The sequence below is a fragment of the Pteropus vampyrus genome, unplaced genomic scaffold (genome assembly GCF_000151845.1).
Source record: "Pteropus vampyrus isolate Shadow unplaced genomic scaffold, Pvam_2.0 Scaffold166, whole genome shotgun sequence".
NCBI lineage: Eukaryota > Metazoa > Chordata > Mammalia > Chiroptera > Pteropodidae > Pteropus > Pteropus vampyrus.
Genome location: NW_011888947.1, coordinates 1,056,378 through 1,065,300, shown reverse-complemented (window position 1 = coordinate 1,065,300; position 8,923 = coordinate 1,056,378). Strand labels below are relative to the sequence as shown.

At 46.7% G+C, this 8,923-nt stretch overlaps 1 pseudogene; it reads left to right on the top strand.

Moving 5' to 3' along the window:
* The first annotated feature begins 3,358 nt into the window (after positions 1-3,358).
* On the top strand, positions 3,359-3,477 carry LOC111745820 (annotated as a pseudogene).
* Positions 3,478-8,923: the final 5,446 nt, after the last annotated feature.

Genomic DNA, 8,923 nt, shown 5'->3' with positions numbered 1-8,923 from the left:
TCCAACCAATGTTCTTTCTTTTACACAATAACTGTTCTCCAGTTTCTGCCTGAAATGCGGTCTCCAAGAGCGCCATTTCAAATATATCTCCTTACCACACTTGTCATAAAGGCCAAGTAAATGGGTCAGCTGTCAAACCGTTAATCTACCTGGTCATCTTAACACAGCTCAGCATGATGGCTATTCCAACTCATGTCTAGGTGTGTGGGTTGTTTGGGACCATCCTGCTGATCAGGGTACTTGTGCGGCTCCTTCAAGTCAGAGCTGGAAGAGACATGGCTACATGGGCAGCCTTAGCTAGAAAATTGAAGTGGGGAAGCCCTTTTGCGTTCAGTTGTATGATCTTGAACGAGCCACATAACTTCTCTGTGTGTCAATTTATCTTTAACTATATGGAGGTGATAGTGTCTGTTCCAACCAGGGAACAGAGTGTCTGTGAGGATCTAATGACACCTGCTGTTCTTTAATGCCAGCACTAGAACATTGTATCCTCCTGCCTGTCATGGGTAAGGGAAAGGATGGGCCCCTCAAGGCAGGGATCATGTCCTATCCATCTTCACACCTCAACCTTGGCCACGGGAGGCCTCAGTCCATCTAGTAGGCCTGGGTCCAGGTCATCTCCTATTTCTTAACTTCCCTAAGCCTCTGCTACTCTCATCAGAACACAGGGATAATAATGGCTCTGAGAAAATTTACCAAATCTGTACGTGCTACACTTTCATGGCACTTGCAAGAACAAAGTACTCAGTGTACAAGAAAAGAATCTTCATCATCACCATCATCATCACCATCTTCATCACCATCTTCATCACCATCACCATCTCTAACTTCCACTACATACTTTCCATGTGCTGGGAACTGAACTAAGTGATTGTGTAAATTAACCCATTTAGTCTCCCAACCCACATTGTAGGAACTATGATCATTATTCCCTTTGTTCTGAAGCACAGAGAGAGTGAATAATGTACTCAAGGCTGACCCAGGCAGGAAGTGGGAGAGGCAGAATTTGAACCCAAGCATCTGGCTCCAGAGTCCATGTTCTGAACTGTCTCTCTTAACTAGGCTAAAAGCCTATTTAAAGCTAGTTGAAAACATGCCATTGGATGCATTTAGGCATAAAAACTTTTTGATAGGCCTGAATAAAATTAGAAGATTTCACAGTTAATTTAGTGGGATAATCCAAATCAGCTCTTCTATTTGGTCTTGTTTGAAATTGGCTGATGCTGTCATTACACTGGCTAAAAATGAAGAGGAACCCCTTCCTGTGTTGTCTCATAGCCAAATCAGCTGACGGCTTTCTAATACCTGTAATTATTAACTGGAAAATTTGTCCTAATCTCTGTGAAATAGTTTCCAAGTAAGATCTTTATCAACAAACACATGTGGATATGGAGATAAACAGCCCAGCTTACCCCAAATGCTTTGTTGTTGTTGTTGTTGAGGAACATACATGATTTCATTGAAGTGGGGGCTCTCTCAGTTTTCTGTTTTCTCTTTCCATGGGTCGGCATCTTTTCTATACCAGAGAGGCGTGGGATTCAGAGGCACCGGGCTGTCTGATGCTGTGAGTAAACCCTCTGGAGTCAGGTCCAGTGAGAAGACAGCTCCTTCAGACCTTGAGGTCAGCAGAGCCATGATCATGATGCTGACTTACCTAGGATCAAGTATCTGCCTCCCACCTATGATGCTGACCATTGGTTGGGCAATCACAACCTCTAGAATAGAGTGATAGAATAGAAAAATATTCCATTTTACAAAACTACATAATGCATGGGGGGGAAGTTTTTTTTAAATATAACTTGAAATTGCAGAAAGACAAAATATTTTTGGGTGGTGGAGATTTTTAGATGGGATCAGGATTATTAATGAGAACTTATTCTCTATAGTCCTTTGGGAGAGTGGGTGTGCAAATCAGCACGTAAAATGGGATGTGTTTCTGTGTTTCTCAAATGGGGATATCCATTTAAGAAGGTCAAGAAGCACTTATTTGGAAAATGAGCCAAAGAATTAGTTGAGAAGAACAAAAATATTTATTTTACATTTATCTAATAATTTATGTGTTTATTCTAACTATAGGAATGTCACACCTGCTAGGTGATCAGCACTGATCACGAACATGTCTAAACTCAGGAAATCAGAGCTCTGACTTAGGGGCTAGGTAAGGTCCTAGCAAGACGTGGTTGGGTGGTGGCTCCTTCTAGCCAAGGCCCACAGCAGCCCATGTGGGCATGACCTTGCTTCTCTTCAAGACTGACATTCTCATTGCAGAGAGCTGTGAGCATATCTGAGTTCTTGAGAAAGATCGCTGCAGATGATAAACCTTTGTGGATAAGACAAAGAGCCGTTCTCGGCAATAGCATTTTATCACCCGTTGCTTCTGCTATTGCACAAATCCGTGCAACGTGCCAGCTGTTTTTGCTTCGGTGTTGTCTTTTTTTGTGATATGCCTCTCCCCCCAGCAATGGAAGCATCTATGTATAGTCTTTTATAGATTTAGAAGGAAAGAATCATATTTTCTGCGCTCTGCCACTTGGGAGATGTTCTCTCATCAAATGTTTTCTCTGATACTGTTCTCTGAGGGACACAGTGGTGAGGGTCATGTCCAGGGTCACATGGTGAGTTAGGAGTGGCTTCCACTCATCATGATGTTGGGGCTCACTCAGGCATAGCTTCTGAAACTAAAGGCTGTGGGGTGGACACTGTGCATAACATCCCATGTGGGATTTGGGTCCAATGTTGCTAAGTTTATTAATTTCTTAAAAAGTGAAGTCTTTTTATTTTATCATGGATAATTCTCTCATTTCTTAAACACCTGGGTTTCCCAACATGCATAAGCTCAGTTGAATACTATCAGATAAACTCAAATAGAGGAGCAATCTACAGAAGTGTAAGTCTGTACTCTTCCAAAATGCAGATGAAATGAAAGACAAAGACAGAGAAACGTTCCAGATTAAAGGAGACTAATGAGACGTGACGTGTGATTCCAGATTGGAAGGCAAAGGTTGCCATAAGGCACAGTATTGGGACAAATGACGAGACCAGAATATAAACATTCATAAAGCACGGGGACATTGTAGTTGTGTAGAATGTTCTCATTTCTAAGAGATGCTGCTGTCGTATTCAGGAGCAAAAAGGGACAGGTCATACAAGTTACTTGCAAAGAGTTCATCAAAAATAAAGAAACAAACAATGATCACAATGATGTTGACCATGAGAGTGAGAAAGAGAGAAAGAGCAAATACAATCTGGCTAAATGTTGGCAATAGGTGACTCCAGGTGATGGAAATATGAGAGTTCTTTGTAATATCTGGTAATTTTTCTATGGGTAGGCCAATTTTTCTTGAAAATAAAAACTTTAGTCTACAGTCATGCCACCCTTAACGTGCTCTATCTCTTCTGATCTTGGAAGCTAAGCAGGGTCGGGCCTGGTTATTACTTGGATGGGAGACCACCTAGGAATACCAGGTGCTGTGGGCGTTAACAAATAATAAAATAAAATAAAATAAAATAAAATAAAATAAAATAAAATAAAATAAAATAAAATAAAATAAAATAAAATAAAATAAAAATTTTAATAGAAACAAATAGAACAGGAAAACATAAGCCTGGGTGAGCGAAACCAAGCTTTCCCACACATATGCTCTCTGTCATGGGTCCCCAGATGGAAGTCTCCAACAAGACGGTGTCCACCACTACAAGGGACTCAGGTTCCTAACTAGGTGGTCTGACCTCCTCCACTTGGTCACGTATTCGAGACTACAGAATGCCCACCGCTGCCAGGAGCACACAGAGAAGAACAAGCTAGACGGCCCCTGCCCTCGTGGAGTTTATGATCTACCTGCTTTCAGACAATGAGCACAGGCAAATATTGACCAGTGTGAAATAACAGATTGTGCTAGTGTTGTAAAGAAAGCAGAAGGACAGCACAGCTGCCATATGACAAGATGCTCAGCCCAAGCACAATCCAGACAAGGATGCCAGCATCAGGTGGGGTGCACGGGAAGATGAGGAGAAGCCCAGCCATCGATGAGCTCAGCAAGAGTCTGCCAGGCTCTTGGCAGAGATGGGCAATGGGCATGGGCAAAGGTCCAGAGGCACCAGCCAGTGTGATGTGGGGAGGAGAGGCCCACATGGCTGAGGGCCATGAGCAGGATGAAGTCTAAGGGAGACTTAAGACCACTGAAGTGTGTGAGATGCATTTGACCTTGACCCTCTTTCCTTCCATGATGATTTTGGTGCCCTGCGCCTGATGATAACAGTAAGAACAATACTACCCCTAATACCCAGGTTGCATGTGTCAAGCAGGACTCTAAACACTCTACATCTCTGAACCAATGTATTCCTCACATCAGCCCAAGGGAGAAGTACTCTTTATCCCATGTTACAGATGAGAAAACTGAGATGTCAAAGCAAAAATGGGCTTTTGTGCAGAATAGCTCTGTACTGGGCGGAATTGTGTCCCTGAAAATGATCTGGCCAAGTCCTAACCTCCAGAACTTGTGAGGGTGACCTGATTTGGAAATAGGGTCTTTGCAAATGTCATCAAGTTAAGATGATTTGGAAATAGGGTCTTTGCAAATGTCATCAAGTTAAGATGGGTGAGGATGGGCCCTAATCCAATGATCGGTATCCTTATAAATAGGGAAATTTGGACACAGTCACACGAAAAGGGAAGAGACACACATGAAGACAGAGGCAGAGACTGGAGTGAAACAGAGATTGGAGTGATGCAGCTGTAAGCCAAGGAGCCCAAGGATTGCCAGCCACCCAAAAGGTAGGAGAGAGACAGGAAGGATCCTCTCTCAGAGCGTGAAAGTCTGGCTCTGCCAACACCTTGATCTTGGACTTTTGGCCTCCAGAACTGTGAAAGACTAAATTCCTGTTGTTTGAAGCTCCCCGTTTTGTGGTACTTTGTTTCAGCAGCCACAGGATATTCATACAGCTCATAGAAACAGTTGTCAGACCCACACCCTACCAAAAGCCGGTGTCACTGAGGGGGGTCTTGGCCTCATTTTAGAAACAACTGTGCAGTATTTGTTAGGTCTTCCCCATAACTCATCTTCCACCCCAGCCCCAAGAACTGTCAGATGGGAAATCCTTTGGACCCCACCCACCCACAGGAAGAAGTAATGGAGGTTAAACAGGCACTAGACCCTGCCCTCCCTTTCTCCCCTTGGAGGCACAATTAAATAAATTATAAGCTGGGCCACATCGGAGTTCTCCCACCCACGTAAGGGCCGCCAAACTGTTTTGATGGACAGCTGGTCACAGAGGGGGTGGCCGTCTCCAGGCCCTGGGCCTGCAGCACGGGCCAGCACTGGGGCCTCCCTCGGCGGCGTGGAGAGCAGCAGCCCTGCTCAGATACCTGATCAAATCAGCCTGTGCAGCTGTCCAAATCGTGGTCCTGAAACCTGACGACCGGGGCTGCGAGAGGTCAGGGACATGCACACGGGAGAATCCCTTTCTAATGAAAACATTAGCAGGGGAAACAAAGGCGACTTTCTCTCTTGGCCCCACCCCGCCTACGCGCCTTCCCCAGGAGGAGAGAAGAGGGGCTGATGAGCGGAGGGATCTGCAGAGGAAACCCGCGCCCCTCCGCTTTGGGGCACAGCTGCTGTCGCCCCCACCGGTGAACCCCCCCTGCCTCCGCCTGCTCGAGAGTTTCAGGATGTCTGACTCGTAACCAGGGAGGACTGTCCCCGTAAACAAACCTGTAGGCTCACCGTGAGCTTCTCAGCAGGCGTCTTCTTCATGGTAAAACGGCCAGTCCCGAAGGATTCTTAACTTTGCAAGTTTTCATTTGGGAGTAAACAAGCCCCTTTGATTTCTCTCACGAGGTGCACTGGGAATAGATATTTTGGTCTGACATCCAAGCCGCGAGATGGCCTGCTTTTTGTATAACAGTAGTGGCTGTTTAGAGAAAAGAGCGGTAGTTCCCCTTTCAAGTCTTAGCCAGAAATTACACATAAACAAACTGTCGTGACAGCACCAATGAGTCCCAGATGCGACCAGGTAGAAGGGTGAGGGTTCCTCTGGGTCGCCCTAGATTGGAGGACTGTGGACAGAGTAAGCCAAGCCATGGCGCACACAGTAGGTACTCTGTAAACACATGCCTGAGCAGTGGAAATCGGAACCACAGAACTTGAACTCAGGCCAGAGCCGATCCCTCCATGCGCACAACATTCCCTAGGGAGAAGAGTTTGCAGTTGGAGCCACATTTCAGTGGGCGGCCTGGGGGTGGAAGGGCAGACGCAGGTCACAGAGGGTTTTTCGCTGCAAAGCAGTGATGGAAGCCACATTGCTTGTGGCATAAGCAGCAGACTAAATACACGGCGAACTGAGGTTTTGCAGCAGTCACTGATGTGAAAGATGCGTCCACTCTGACTTCTAAGTAGCCGGCGACACGGAAAGCAGTGGTGGTTGTAACGAAGGCAGGATGACACTGTTCTGGCAGAGGCACATGTCTCTTCCCTGAACAACCCGGCATCAGTGAACAATGTGGTTGTGACAATGGTTGACATTGTTGTCATCACGTCCTATGTGCCAGGCAAGGTGCTAAGCGATTTATATCAATCATTCTAATTAATTCTCCAACATCCCACTAGATAAGCACTATTATTGTTCCCATTCTACCTCTGTGCCAGCTGAGGCTTAGGGGGATTAAGTAACTTGCAAAAGTCTCACAGACGAGGAATGGTGCTCCTGTTGGCCAGAGTCCTAGGCATGCTTGTCCTCTGCATCAGAATACACTCTTCCCTCTACTGCCTCCAATAACTACACCCTGCTCAGTAATTTCACGAAGTATTGCTAAATTATTCATTAAGCCATTCGACAATATTTATTGAGTAGCTACTGCGTGTCAGGCAGAGTAGATATTTATGCACAGAGGATGTGTCCAGGTACTGGAGAGAAAGCAGTGACAAAAAAAACACAAAATTCCTGCTCTCCTGAAGCTGACATTGTCGTGAGAAGAGTCAGATAGTAAAGAAGTAAACTATATAACATGCTAAGAATAAAAAGAACAGGATGGGGGTGGAGAGACCTGGGTTGGAGTGTGCATGTGATTTTCCCATGTTCCGGCTCTCTGCCTGAAGCTAAGGGTTAAACTATGACTAATATGAGGCTTCTGCAGACAAGAAGCTCACAGCTCATCATGGGAGACCCACATGGGAACCAACGGTTGCCATGCTGTGGGAGAGGTGATATGATGAAGGTAAGAACAAAGCGATGTGGGAATGGCAATGTCTAAGTTGGCTCCCCGGTAACCACAGGGGCTGCACAGAGGTGCACCTGTGCAGGTGTGTTACAGCCCCTGCTGGGCAGCAGCCACACGACCACTGCCCTTGCCACTTCTTCAGAACTTCCTACACGCCAGTCTTTGGTAAAGGCTTCACAAACAGGGGCTCCTTGGGCCCTCAGAACACCTCCATGAAGAAGAAACTGAGGCTCAGAGAGGTCACACTGCCTGCCTCAGGTCCCGCAGCAGATGCAAGATTCCCACTCAGATCTGTGTCTGAAACCCAACTCATCCAATATCCTTTTCTGCAACATTTTCAAAGAAAGGAACTATTCTTTTCTATCTGCTATAGACCTAGTATAGTTTCCTGTCTAGATTAGATGCTCAAAGAATTTGTTGAATGATGAATGCTTTCTATAGTTGTATGTTCTTTCTGTGCTCTGTTCTCTCTCTCTCTCTCTCTCTCTTTCTCTCTCTCTCTTTCTCTCTCTCTCTTTCTCTCTCCCTCTCTCTATCCTTCATTCCCTCCATCCTTCCCTGCTTCCGTCCCTCCCTTCCTCCGTCTGTCACAGTCATAGAGAGAGAAACATTTAGAGACACACACATGCTCAGGGTCACAGATGCGTACCCATCTTCTGGCTGTAGGACAAGCTGCCTTTCCTTTCAGCCACTTCATACTGCTCTACCTGACATGAGGGTGTTTAGAAGACTCTGGAATCTGCAGCAACATGGTACCTTGGCTTCCTTCTCTGTACTCCCCAAGTTGTCCAACCTCAGGATCTAAGAGCAATAGATTATTTGCATGCCCAAACTCTTGGCCTGGCCAAAAGTTAGGCTTCTTGCCAACTCCAGGCCAGGTGGCCTCTTTTGCAATCCTCATCGACCCACAGGAAACCATCCAAACTCAAATCCAATTAGCGGCATCTTGCAAGTCTCTCCTGAATGGAAAGGCATGGAAAGGTGTGACTGTTCATCAAAGGCTTCAAAGTCCTCCATGGGCCTGAGACTCAGCCAGCCCCCCTGAGCGAGCTGCGGATGACTCACTCAAGATGCTTTGTGGGCTTGGAAAAGTCTTGCTGGAGCTGCCGGGCCACAGTTTCAGGCTGAGCCGTGCTCTAAGTCCAGGTTGTCTGAGGATTACTGAAGCCTTTCCAAGCCTCTCACGTCGGAGAAATCATACTCGAAGGCTGCCAGCCACCAGCTTTCCAGGGCCACTTCTGGCACCTCTGCCCTCTGTCCTGGCCAGAATCACCAAAGCTGGCCTCTCTGCTTCCACACCCCAGGCATTTTCAGCTGCACACAGAGTCCCATTGACCTCAAAGGCAAAACAGAGAGGAAGTGGGGACCGGCAGTCAGCGGAGGCTGTTCCTTGTGTGAGTCCAGCATTTGCAGCCCTGACCTCAACATCATGACCAAATACTCATCCCAGCTTGAGGCTGGGAAGGAGATGGTGGGAGGAGATCCCCTGAAAACTGAGTGAGGCCCAGCCATGCTCGTGTGAAGGTGTGGTTCCAAAGGTGCTTGGAAACCCCAAGCGGGGGCCCCCTTTAGTCCAGGAGTTGTATTCCAGAGGCTAGGCCTGAAGAACATGTTCCTGCCCATGTGCCCCGAGGCCTGCTGGGCAGCAGTGGACCACCCAGGCCTAGGAGGCTCCACTTGCCGTCAGAGTCGGCAGGAGCACACCAG